This window comes from Diadema antillarum, unplaced genomic scaffold (assembly GCF_040938485.1).
Source record: "Diadema antillarum isolate AM-2024a unplaced genomic scaffold, OU_Dant_1.0 seq00000079_RagTag, whole genome shotgun sequence".
Taxonomy (NCBI): Eukaryota; Metazoa; Echinodermata; class Echinoidea; order Diadematoida; family Diadematidae; genus Diadema; species Diadema antillarum.
The window spans coordinates 4,476,978-4,490,334 of record NW_027271172.1 but is presented as its reverse complement, the minus strand read 5'-3'; the positions used below and the strand labels follow the sequence as shown (position 1 = coordinate 4,490,334).

The 13,357-nt window shown below is 37.6% G+C and overlaps 1 protein-coding gene across 1 annotated transcript in view; it reads left to right on the top strand.

The window, feature by feature from the left end:
• Window positions 1-11,036: 11,036 nt before the first annotated feature.
• The window catches only part of LOC139726176 (catenin beta), a 32,024-nt gene continuing 29,703 nt past the window's right edge, over window positions 11,037-13,357 (top strand). Inside the window, exon 1 of the mRNA XM_071637253.1 lies at window positions 11,037-11,165. The gene's annotated coding sequence lies outside the window, so the exon portion shown is untranslated. The remainder of the gene's footprint in view (window positions 11,166-13,357) is intronic.

Genomic DNA, 13,357 nt, shown 5'->3' with positions numbered 1-13,357 from the left:
TTAGTTTGTTTTTCTCTTTTTGTTTTTTTTTTTAGCTTGGTATGAATTATTACAGGTTTTTAATGTGAATCTGAATAGCAGTTGGAATTACCAGAAGGATAGTCCTTTGGTAGAGTTGGTCACCAAAATTGCAGATTCTGCTCAGCTCATTAAAGGAACTAGTAAGTTCAACCATTCACTCATGTTAATCCGATTTGAAAACAAAAAACAGAAAAAAAAAAACATGAATTGACTCTACATATTAAATGTATGTAATGTTATGGCAAGGAAATGGAGTCCAGCAAACACGAATATGGCTTGTCCATATCAAACACAAATGTGTATAATGTTTGTATTTTATAATTACTCCATTTTAGCTTGTGTGTATTTACAAATGCTTTAGTTTTACTTTTCACCATGCACTCATGTGCAGTGTAAAATAGTTATCTTTTGTGGTATTTTACTTAAGAAACTCAACATTAGAGGCACAGGAGATGGGTGTAGACTTCCGTTGGTTTAAAATAGAGTGTGTGCGTGCACATGTAATCTGTGATGACAACCAATTCAGTGTCATTTGTGGTGTAAAAAAGAAAATGACAAAAAGAACGAGACATTTGAGCTTGTCTCACATCATTTGCCCTCTGGTCTTCATCGTTCATTTGGTTTCTAATATTTTGAGTTTATACTAACTACATGTTACAATCGTATGTCTACAAACGTGGAAGCTAGCGTAGCCAATCATCAGTCTAAATGGACACCGCCTGGCTTGAGATTACACAAGATTCCCCCTGAATACTGCCCAAGCATGAAAATGTAGTTCATTCATGATCGTTTGTGTTGCTAGAGAAATTGAAAATTGGATGTAAATTTGCAGCTGTGCAATAGTTATCTGTCAATTGGAAGATACAGTATGTAAATATGATATGCATCACTCTCAAATATTGGCTTGGTACATGTGAGTGCCACCTTCCTGACATACCACTTGGTACCAGCCGTGTAATTTTCAACTACAAACACGACAGAAATCCTCCTTGGTACCTGTGTATTTTGTGTGTGTAAGTGTGTTCAATTGAGGGAAATGTCATTTTCTTGGAACTTTACATTAAATCTTTGTATGTCTGTTAATGTTCTTCCTTTATTTTTTAAGTTATTCTAGAAACTTTTCATGCATAGAGGAGATTGTTTTAAATTCTGTGTACAGTACAAAAAAAAAAAAATGTTCATTACTTTGTAATTTGGGAGGTTATGGGTTGCAAGTTATTTTGCAGATTATATAGGTTTTTCTTACCAAATATTTTTGCAGCTCCTGAGCATATCATTGTCCTTGAAGAAGTAACCTACAGAAGTTGCCACTGACCAACCGTTTATTTCTGTTTATGGGTGTGTGTGTTTAACTTGTATGCTGTTGTGTGCATACATAGCAATTTGTGAACTTTATAATACCTGAACTAAGAAACTATCAGAATATTATCAGAGGAGGAGATACATACTACTTTGTAAAGGAAGTGATATATAATGCCGAGTGTATGTGATTGAATGTTCGTAAATATCCACCCGTTGTAAAATGGGACAATCCACACACCTTGTAGGGATATTCCCAAACTCTCCATGCCTCCATCTTTTGTTTTCTGGAATGTTCCAAACTCACCACATGTGGGGGTGAATCTGTATGAAACCCTCATCGACATGCATTGCAGACATTTATTTTCACGGACGAGTCCCTCTGTCAATCTCCAGTAGAAGCCAACAAAATTTGTGCTGTAGATGATGCATCTTGAATTGATTGGGTAGAGGCGTAAACTAAAGTGTATGTTACAGATGGATGTACTGTGGCTGTGTCTTGTGGAGGTCTGTCAATTCAAAAGGAAGTGTTATCACCGTAATAACCAATGAACAGCTGTGTAAATAAGATAAAAAATGATAGAGATTGTTATTGTTTATTATCATACAAATCATTATTGAATCCTGTACAAGTCAAATCTGCTATATTTTTGTGGGTAAAAAAAAGTGAAGCTGTTTGTATATTGCACCTAACATGATTTAGATCAAAAAGGAAATATTTGGCTGAGTATCTTTGTTTAGAGAGCAGTGAGTAAGATAATCAAGTTGATTTGCATGACTGTACACATACATCAACGTGTGTGTATGTGTGCATATGTGTGTGTGTGTTCGTATGCTTTTTCTCATGACTGAACACATGTATTTACAATGTTTTTGCATAAATATATTTCACACTATAGTCGCCGTGTAAGCCCTGTCGCTTCATTATCTTGCAGAGTTCGTTGGCTTTCGTTCTGGATATGACTTTGCCCTTTGAAATGACAAAATAGTTTACCATTTAGAAATGATTGGGAGCATTGATTTCAAACTTCTTCTATCGGTATGCCGGCCAGTACAATTACTGGAGCGAATGCTTTCATATAAATTTCTTATTTGAAGCATTATAGAATCTCAGAGGAGTTGACGTCCATGCTCATTTTTTCACTTTGTAATATGTGTACATTTTAAAAGCAGTTATACATCCATATTAGTGTTACACATGTGTATGTTTCCTTGTATTACTTGGTTTCTGTTTCTGTTACAGTTTGTTTTAAATTATCCAGATGTAAACATGAAGCTATTTGTTGTTTGTCATATTTTAAGCTCTCACGATACATCAGTGGTCCGGGTTTACCATATTTCTACCTTCTAAGTCAGGATGGTAGGCTAGCGACAATGTTCCTGTTTCACAAAGCGAAAATTGAGGAAACCTTTTGTTGGAGAGTACTGAAGTTCACACATCTTTGTAAGTTCTGCTTGAGTGACGGAATGGTAGCATTGCACTTAAATGTTAAGCTTGTAGATAATGAAAGAGAGAGAGAGGGAAGTAGAGAGAGAGAGAAAGTGAGAGCAAGCATGGACATAAATGAATATAGCTTCAGTAACTAATTATGAACATGTACATATTTATAAACTCTATGTGAAACTTGAGTAATTGCATATCAAAATTGAGCATGATATATATATTGAACCTGTGTGTGGAGTGCTACGTTACCTGTGCTGGTGGTATAGACATGTTGCATCTATTGAGATAGGATAAAAGTGGCCCTTCGTTGATTGGACGAAAAAAGAAATAAAAAAAAAGGTGACCCGCCAACAGAAAGTGTAGCTGTAGGGAAATGTACTGCCCACCTGTCAACGCAAAGCACTATCAAATCGAGAATGTACTTATTAAACCATCCAGTTTTCAGGAATGTGTGTTAGGAGGGGTGTTGGGGTGGGGGGTGGGGGGTGGGGGGATGAGGGGTGGGGGGATGAGTAGTGGCACAGTGGACAGAGATAGTAGCATGGTGGAGGATTATGCTAGACAAACACTTCATGGTCAAATAAGGCTGACATTACAGTTAGGCCTCTGTAATTTCCCATAATGTTTGATGACAACCAGTATGAAGTGTTTGAGTACACAGAAATGCAAGTTTACTGGAATATAGTGTAAAAAGAAAACAAGAAGTGAAGTCATGCACTAACTGTATTCGTAAAAATGTGAAGTGTTATAAAAAGAGCAAGTCATGTCAGAAGCCCCTATTGAAGTATATAGACGTACAACTACATATTGTTAGCTCTCTCTCCCTCTATTACTAAGTATACAGCTTTTCCTTTTCATAATTATACTCTCTATATAATTTACGTTCAGTTCCTGGTACAGGGACTAGACATGTACTACATGTGAGAAAATGCAGAGCATAGTATGCTTTTACAGTTAGCTCATGCCTATTACCTTCAATCTCTTCAATCCATTCACAAAAATTAAGTCCTCTAAGTCAATTCAGTGGGATTTCTGTTTTATTTGCGGAGGAAAGAAAGTGAATGGAGACGTCAAAATGTGGTTCGACGTGTCAATCACATGTTAACCGAACACCGGTACAAGTCGATCAAATACAAGTCAATTAAAATTTAATGATAAAAAGAAGCTACTGACAGTTCATTCCAGTGACAGTCGCGTTCTTACTCAGTTCTAAAAGAAACTGTACCAGTATTGCGTGAAACAATGGCTCATTGCCCAAATGCCCATCATGACAAGCTCAGACGGTCGGGGAAAAGCTTGAACGATTTTTGATGCCCGTGATTTGACTTGCTTGTCAACAACGTGTGCATTTGACAAGATACAGCGATTTCAGTCTGACCTTTTTGACCCCTATTTGCCCAGGGAGGTGTAAATAGTGTGAAAAAGCATTGCACAATGAAAAAAAAGAGAGATCAAATTATCTTATGGAATGCCATCATGTCAATCTGTAACAAGTGACAAAGAGAAAAATGACAGTAAATACAGGGCTTATTCATGTGAGTCATGTAAACACAGTGAAGGGTAAAAACGCTACAACTACTGGTGGTTATAGAAGCAATTTATTATTGACTGTGAGTACATATGATTGTAACACTCCATCAAAGTTCATATGATCTTGGCCTCATGTTGCGCATAGCTTTATGCGTGACGAGTCATAGATCAAGCGGAACGAATGAACTTTGTTTTTGTCGACTCGTGAGAGTTCACGATCTTATCAAGAGTCTGATCAGGCGCGCAATGAGAGTCGCAAAGTTGTGGGGTTAACCTTACGAAACAACTGGCGATTTGTTGGGCTGCGGGATCTCCATAGCATGTGAATGGGTGGTCCTCAGTGGATTAAACCAGCAGTTGATGCTTATTGTATTGTCATGGATGCTTTTTAGATGTGAGTGGCTGTGGAAATGAGTGATGTAACATGTCAGTAACTAATGCTGAAAGGGGAACAATAAAACTAATAAAATACAAGAAACTCTACACAGAGTGTTTCAGAAGTTGTTTTCCATCATCTGTGTATTCATCTCGAGAGCTTGATGAAAGGAATGAGCAAGCAATAAGAGAGGTGTGTAATGTATTCAGATTTAATGCATGTCAGGAGAACAAAGGGTTTCCATAGCAACCAGAAAGTTTGTCTTACAATTGTCATACTTGGTAGTAACACATAATAGCAACGCAAAGTGTAACAGGTTCATGTTTCAACACAAGAAAAAAGTTACTAACTATGTATGGTATTTAAATTTGCTCCCATCCCCTAATACATAAGCATTCATAAATTTGAATGATATGTTGCCAAACCTGCTTGTTGATTTTGAATAGCAATAGTATGTATGGCATCTGCTATGAATAGGTTGCATCTTCATACCCGAAGGCAACGTGCAGTGAGGTGATGATCATTCAGCTGTGACCAGTTTTGCTATTCAGTATTGCTGTCAGTTGATAATAGTCTCATCATGGGGGTTGATGGTGTATTATGAGGATGACAGTTTTGAAGGAGGATGTAGGCATTTGGTTGTCCTTGACATATCTTTTGGGATATGTACAGAACCATGTCCCACACATAACTCTTGTTATGTGACATTGTTTACAAAGGAATGTTTTGGTTTTTTTTTTCATTATTCACTTGGACCTCTTACAACATTACAAAAACAAAAATGGCAACACAACTAGGGATATGTAGGCTAAAACTATAAACTGGTGCAAAAGGTGTTTTGGATTATTAAAGTGCGATTTCATTACAAACCACATGTTACCAAATAATTTAAGACCTTTATCAATCCAGTATGAATGTCTTTTTTTTTTCTGGAACAATATTGTTACCATATATCAACTTATATGAACGAAAATGAATTTATAATATATCCTGAAATGTTCCCAGAGCGAGAGGGGGGGGGGGGGGGGGGGTGGGGAAGGGGAGGGAAAGAAAAAAAAATAAGAATGGAGGCGCGGGAAGACGGGAGAGAGAAAATACTATGGGAACGAAAAAAAATGAGGTGATTACAAATCATATCCCGATTCAATTACTTTTTATACTTTTGATTAAAATACTTCTGATTAAAATACTTTTAGTTCTTACACTTTTGTTAATACGATGCACAAAACATACAACAAAGAAAAAAATCAATATTACATACTGATAAAGGTCTTAGTAAAGTATCCTTATTTTTGTAGCGCTATCGTAGAGGGGCCCTGCCAATAAGCACTGTATTGTTAGGTTCCCACTTTGACATCTATATAGATCAAGAAGGAAAAGAGGATGTATCGTGCAGGGATGTAAACGTCAGCATGCAGGAGTCCTTCCCTATGGATCTTCTGTTTAACGTTTAATTTAAAAGTCCAGCGCCTTCATCCACGATACCTTGAAAAATGTCCCTGCCCTGTATTATCAAAGATTTGAGGAACACTGAAGAATTGAAGCCCATCCTTCCAATCGAATGTCGGTGCATTGATTGGTTACCGGTAATACTGAACCCTTGGCAGTTTTGGGTAGGGAGCAGTATTTTGAGTTCAGAGAAACAGCTTAGGCACTTGAAACCGTCGTAGGAGAATCAATCATTAGGAAATTGATAGTTTCTAAGAAAAGCGTTCAGGATCGAAAAGGATTACTAGTAGCATTGCAAACATCAAGCTTTGTGTGGGTTTGACACGGACCTCCTCTCCTGATACAAATACCCAATTATGATTTCCCTTTACGGGTTTTTTTTCTCTTTTTTTTGTAAATGTGTTAGAAACATCGTGCCAACTATTGTCGCCAGATAGAGGTTCTAACCAGCACAGCAACATCAATTAAATTGTGGAATTAAAAGCTTCCGTAAGGTGTAACACGTCGGGTATAACCGAATGATAACCAAAGAAGCAAGATACAAGTAGTGACTTTTCAGACATTATGGTTGTCCGCCCTCTACCGTTGAAGGACCAGTCATGTAGCGCGGGTGGGCCGCGTAATAGAGAATTGAATTCTAATATATTTTATTCAATAAAGATATTTCGAAAGGCCATACAGTGACCTCCCAGAACAGTGTACCTTCTTTTAACAAAGCAAACATGCAAATACAATATACAGCTGTTTAACTTTCTTACTCTTTACTTCGATTTACAATCTAATTAACCCATTCCCTACTGGCCTGTTTTTTAATCTAAGGGGATTTCAGAATTCGACATGGAACGGGTTAAAATCATCAATTGAAAAAAGAAATGGTGACGATTTGCCTAAGAATTGCAGTCCATGCGTGATCTCTCTTGTTACTAAGAAAATATAGGAGTGGGAGTTATCACTTACAGTTTTGAGGTAGGCTACGTGCTAAGAAGCTGAAAAAGATTGATATGATGACCGTCTCTTAAAACTTAATATGATTTGAACATTATGCATAACCTACAAACGAAACAAAGAACGTATGATCACATTTTGAATTTTAAAAAGCAAGGCTATAGCATTTTCTTTGCAAAACAGAGAAATGGACCTGTATTAGTTTTGCCTTTGTTAGTTGTGAATGTCTCCACCTTTCTTGTTTTATTTGAAGACTATAAATATGTTACATATATAGTCCCCCTTTATTTGTCTATCATGAATCATCAAAGACAAATGTAATAAATTCTCTTCACTGTAAAAACACCGGTGTTAGATTTAAACACCACGGGAGTTAAATCTAACACCGATCAAACTTCAATAAAGGACCACACCCACAGGTGTTAAAAATGCACTGTGATGGTGTTGAACAGAAAAGTGTTCACCTGACACTTCGTGGTGTTAATTTGACACTGTACCTGGTGTTATTTTGACACTGTACTGATGTTAATTCAAAAATGACACCACATGGTGTTGATTTGATATTTGTTGGTGTTAATATCAATGGTTTAACACCCGTCCAGCTTCAATAAGAGACCACACCAGCTGGTGTTACTTTGGTGTAAATTTATTTTCACATTTTTTCAAAAATCTAGTATTCTAATGTAAAATTCTTGATCGTCTTGTTTAAATTAAAAATCAACAAGAAGTGCAGTTACTAAGAAACTCTTCAAAAAACAGTTTAAAATTTGGAAATGACATCCAGAGGTGTTAATTTAACACCATAAATGAGCACCGAAAATTTAACACCAGCTCGGTGTTCACTATTTAACACCGGACTTTTTGCAGTGTTGGATTGTGTGAAATTGCTGTCGTCTAGTGTCGGCGTCTAGTGCAACGATGTAAGCAAGACTTCGAAAGCTAACCACAAATTGGACTGGATATACATCTTCACTTCACTTTTATACTTTCGTCAAATTGCTACTCAGCAGTGGAGGTAATGCAGCTGCATGTGTGTCATAAAACAAGTTACTATCGAGTTCTTCGATAAACCTCCGTATAAAGACGCGCAATTACGCATGCCCTCTGTATCCAAAACATAACGACTTTTAAATCAATAGAAAGGGGAAGAAGAGACAAGAAAGGAATAAGTATAAAGGAAGTGTGAGATATAAGAATAAAAAAGAAAGAAACAAAGCTTGCGTTTTCACGGAAATGCGCACCAGGGCGTATATCTCTCTCAAATTGTAAACTATAGATTCTACTTTTTCTGTCTCTCTCTCTCTGATTGTCTTTCAGATCTCTTTCTTTTTATATATATATATATATATATATATATATATATATATATATATATACCGAATAAGCAACAGAAATTATTACTAATAAATGGAATAATCCGAGGAAATGTTTATGTTGTAGGTCCTACTCATATAATATGTCATAGGGTGTCGTTTTGTTACATGTCTCGCCTGTGAAGTGTATAACACGACATTCTCAAAACACCAAATTTGCTACAAATACTTTGTATTTCCGACAAGAATCAGGATTCATAACAACGACAGAAAGTATTTATCATATCATCGTAGTCAAATCTAATAGGATATAAGAATCAATAGAATTCTCTTGTGGTATGCATGCCTGTGAAAGAAAATGATCCTCCTGGTCCTTCCCTTAATCAAAGGGGAACTCGACCAGTCCAAATATAATTTAGTCTGATAAGAAAGAATAAAATATTATGAGTTCAACGGTAAAATTTTGATCGAAATCGGGTGAAAAATAAGGACTTTTATGCCATTGTTAATTTTCATTATTTTTTCAGGAAACAGTTCTTGAACGGTCAATATGAATATGCAAATGACAAAGTCAGCATGTCATACCCTCACAACTTGCCATACAGTTTGTACATACAATTTTGAAATTTTCAGTTTTTCATTAAAACGCAATTATGCCCGAGGTTCAAATCCTGATATATCCAACCGATCACTATTCTGAAGTTATTCAACCAGGAATAACATCATTTTTTCAGACTTCAATGACAGAAACATTGAATTTTCGTCATTTTTTCTTTTGGTACAGGATCAATGGAAAATTGTGAGGTTATGACATGTTACCTCACTCATTTGCATGTTCATATCCACGCACTGTACAGGAACTATTTTGCAGAAATTAGCAAAACTTTAAAATGTCATAACTTCCTTATTTTTCATCCGATTTCGGTCAAATTTTTATCGTTGAACTCGTAAGATTTTACTCTTTTTTATCAAACTATATCTGGACTGGATTTCCCTTTAAAGATCAAGGATGTTCAAGAGATTGGAGTCGCATCTGCCTTTATTATGCCGCCACTCAGAAATAATTGCGGTAGGCCTATCATGCTTATGTGTCAAACTGGATGATTGCCTCACATTAGGAAGACAATTTTGATTCATGTCCCACTAATTACTTTTCCCCATCAGTAGGCCGTATAATATGAGCGACAATGATAATAAAGCGATGATAGGGATGTTCGAACAAAAGTTGCGCAGAAGATTTACCAATACAAAATCAATGTATACTCGACTGGGCACGTCCGGGCACTAATCTGACATATCAATTCAAGAACTACACTCGACGGTTTCCATAATCATGATAATCACCATAAAATGGGCTTTCCGGGAGGGTACACGCATTGACCCGGGGCTCTCGAAACATAGATATTTCTGACTTTTGTTTTATAAATGTTATCATCATGGAAAATAACGCTTCATTTCATGAATAACAAAAATAAAATACTCCCGATATTATGTATTTTGAGTTCAAAATTAATTTTCAGACTGCTAGAAAAGATGACTTCAAACGCCGAACATCAAAGGCACAAATGAGCACGTGGGATTTTGCGCATCGTGAATAACATTAAACAAACTAAGAGCTGTTTGAATAATTGTAGCCAGCTGGAACTCCAGCTGAGTTGGTTATACAGTTTATCATGTTATATCCTGCAGCGAAGGAGAAGTAAAAGAAGAAGAAGAATATTCAGGAGGAAGAGAATTAGAACATGATAAACGTTTGGAATAACGTCGATTCATAGAACAGAACTGCGTGAGGGCAGAAGAAATGAAATCAGATCATGCCCACAGAACGTACGTAATCGAACACAAAATATTCAGTAGATCATATTTCATCCCTTTCTTCATCTTTTCTTCTTCTTCTTCTTCTTTTTAATCGAGCAGATAGTTTTTTCTTGGGTTTTCAGCGCTCTCTTATACAGGAAGGAAAACGTTATCCACTTGTTATTTCTAAGGCAAGCTAGCTGTTTTGTAAGGGCAACGAATTTCGCATAACTTTGAGAGAGAGTCGATAATTCCCGGCCCGAGCATACGAATGTTGTTTATCTCGCGTGCAAACATTTCTTCGACAATGTTTTCAGTTTTCAGTTCTATCAATCATCTCGGATTGCTCAGCCCTATAAAGCGACCCACCTGTGTTTTCACAATGCACCTTTTGACTTCCACTGACAATAAAAGCATTCCAAGTGAATGAGTACGATTCTCCCGACCGCATCACCGCTTCAAGTAAAACAATCCGCGCTGTTTTCGACGTCTATGATTTCATTCTTAAACTAATTATGGCACTAGACACATATTTTTAGATTCAATATAATTGAAATTATTTAATTCTACTGCCCTGATATATACTCAGAATTTTTATTTTCACTCCTTCCAATAAGAAATGTGTAACTATTTTATTTAGGTGCGCATTGATAATTCGTAATTGATTGACAGCTTGAAGTCTTGCTGAGCGTTGGCTTCGGCTATGGAGATTTTACTGCTCCGCTGCCCCGATGTATGCGGGGTGTACTGTGCAGTGTATACCCCAACCATATACAGTACCCACGAAACGCAATGCACGTATGCGTACCGTACGTAGCGAATATATCTTTAGCGGAGATTTAGCGTATACTGAGTAGTAAAGTCAATGCATGTATGCAGTGTGCACTCTTGACGGAGAGCAGATTCAAATTTATATGAGAAACTGCCGGAAAGTGACGCACAACATAACGAGTAAGCTGGAGGGGAGGGGTTTTAAGCCCTTCTGAAGGAGGTAAGTGGAGGGAAGAGTGTGTAAAGTGTCTGTGAGAAAGGGAAATTTATATGAAAAATATTCTACCGTATACAATTTGCTTACATACACAATACTAGTACTATGCACGTTTTCAACATAACACTACGCATTACCAGTGGCAGTGCAGTGCCAGTTCAGTGGTAGAGTCTAGAGATCGTCCAGGCCGTGTATATCCACATGTTAGCATGTAAATGTTGTGGTGATGTGTACAGAAGCCTGCCTTGTTATAATGTTATAGAGGAGTCTAACTGGAAACTTGCAACATCAGTCAAGATGTTTCTAAATTATGATGAAAGAGTTTGCTGTCTTGACCGAAAGATTGGTCTGTATCTGGTCGTCGGGGATATGTTCTGCGGAGACTACGTCTGGCTTCATGGATCCCCTCCGGAAGAGGAGAGCAATAACGTCAAAAAAATAAAAGACTCCTCCGGACAGATGGATCTTTCTGTCTAGTTGCTGTCATACTTGTTTTTTGATATATAGAACTAACAATGTGAACATTGACCACGACGTTGACTTGCAAATGCTTGTAGAAAATTAACTGCGAAGCCCCAACGCAACGTGCAGCGTTGGGGCTTCGCCGTTTTCGCATTCAGATCGAGGAGTTGTACAAAACGGTGCCGTTTCGGCGCTATATTTCCTTAATTTTTCAACAAAAACTACTAGGAATACTTACATGGGTCGATTAAACCTAAATGATTAATTTCGGCGACTGTTTGATGCATTTCATCGCTTATGATGCAGAAAATGTTGTCTTATAACGCGAATATCTTCAGCTCACCGATGCTCACTGAATCTCACAATCACTCGCACAGGCGCACAGCATGAATGCAGTGCAGTGCATTGACAACATGCGTATTATATGCGTACTGATGGATATAGCAGCAAGTCTCTCCACTGTTGCACTAGGGCAGGCCGCTTATTCCTAAAAAATGTAAAAAATTTTGCAGTTTCTAGATAAATGGGTGAGAAAAACCAAGTCGAAAAGGTAATGTATATTTCATTTTTTATTGTCACTGTGTTTATGACAGAAATTTAGCCGTGCTTTATTTGTGAAGTCGCCGTGAATGTGGCAATGGAGTTATTCGTGATTTTTGCTCCCGCTCAGCTGTGAGGTACGTGTGTAGCCGCCAGGGCTAGTAGAAAATCTATATGGATGATGCCCTGAGATGGTTCTGTTTGACCAAAGAAGATCGGTCGATCTTGTCGTTTACGTTGTTGGGTTGTTCCGTAGTAGAGTTCAGAGAGTACAGTGTGTGTCTGGCTTCATGGGATTCCTTAGGAGGAGAGCCGTACTAAAAGTAAAAGAAAAAAAAAATACCGACTGGTAATCATAGAAAACTCCCCCAAACAGATGGATTTTTCTGTCTAGCTAGTTACTGTAAAAGTGGATATTTTCGCGTGACTAATTTTTCGCGCTCAGCTGGGTAGGAAGAGTTTTGCGTGTTTTTAATTCCGCGGAATCAAGACATCAACTACTGGAACACATGGCAAGCAAAAATATTTGCGTGCTTTCATTTTCGTGCTAGTTTCTGGTTGTTTTCGCACAAAAATTTCAACACTGCAAAACTTTCCACTTTTACAGTATGTGTGTGTACTATCAATTCAATGTCTTAGGATTGAGGAAAACTGACTGGAGCTGCAGATTGCGGACGTTAGCATTTGGCTATTTATTAGCTGCACCACCACCGGCTGCCCTATTTAAACCCCTTCACACAGTTATACTGTGGGAGTGCCCTGAGTCAACAGAGTGGTATACGATGAAAAAAGAAACACAAATTTAAGTGCCTCTAAAGGTGTGCTAAGCAACTTCTGTTTTTAATACCAGCAAACAGTTTACTTTTAAACTATACAATGTACATGTACATATTACATTCCGTATCTAATTCATACCCGTTGTGCACTTGCTCATTTCCAGGTTAATCCCATGGTTTTGAAAAGACGTGTTTCTACAAGTTCATCACTATACCCCCCATTCCTTCGTTTTCGAAACAATCTTTGCATGGCACATTGCGCATTGGCGAAAAAGAATTATACATGCATGACAGTCGCGATGTTTTTAGCCCTTGCACAAGGCCCCTTCGCTGTGTAGTGGCGAGCGAAAGGGTTTGAGTAAAATGCGCCCAGCAGAGAGCGATCAAGTGCCACATGATGTCGTGCAGCAAGAGTGC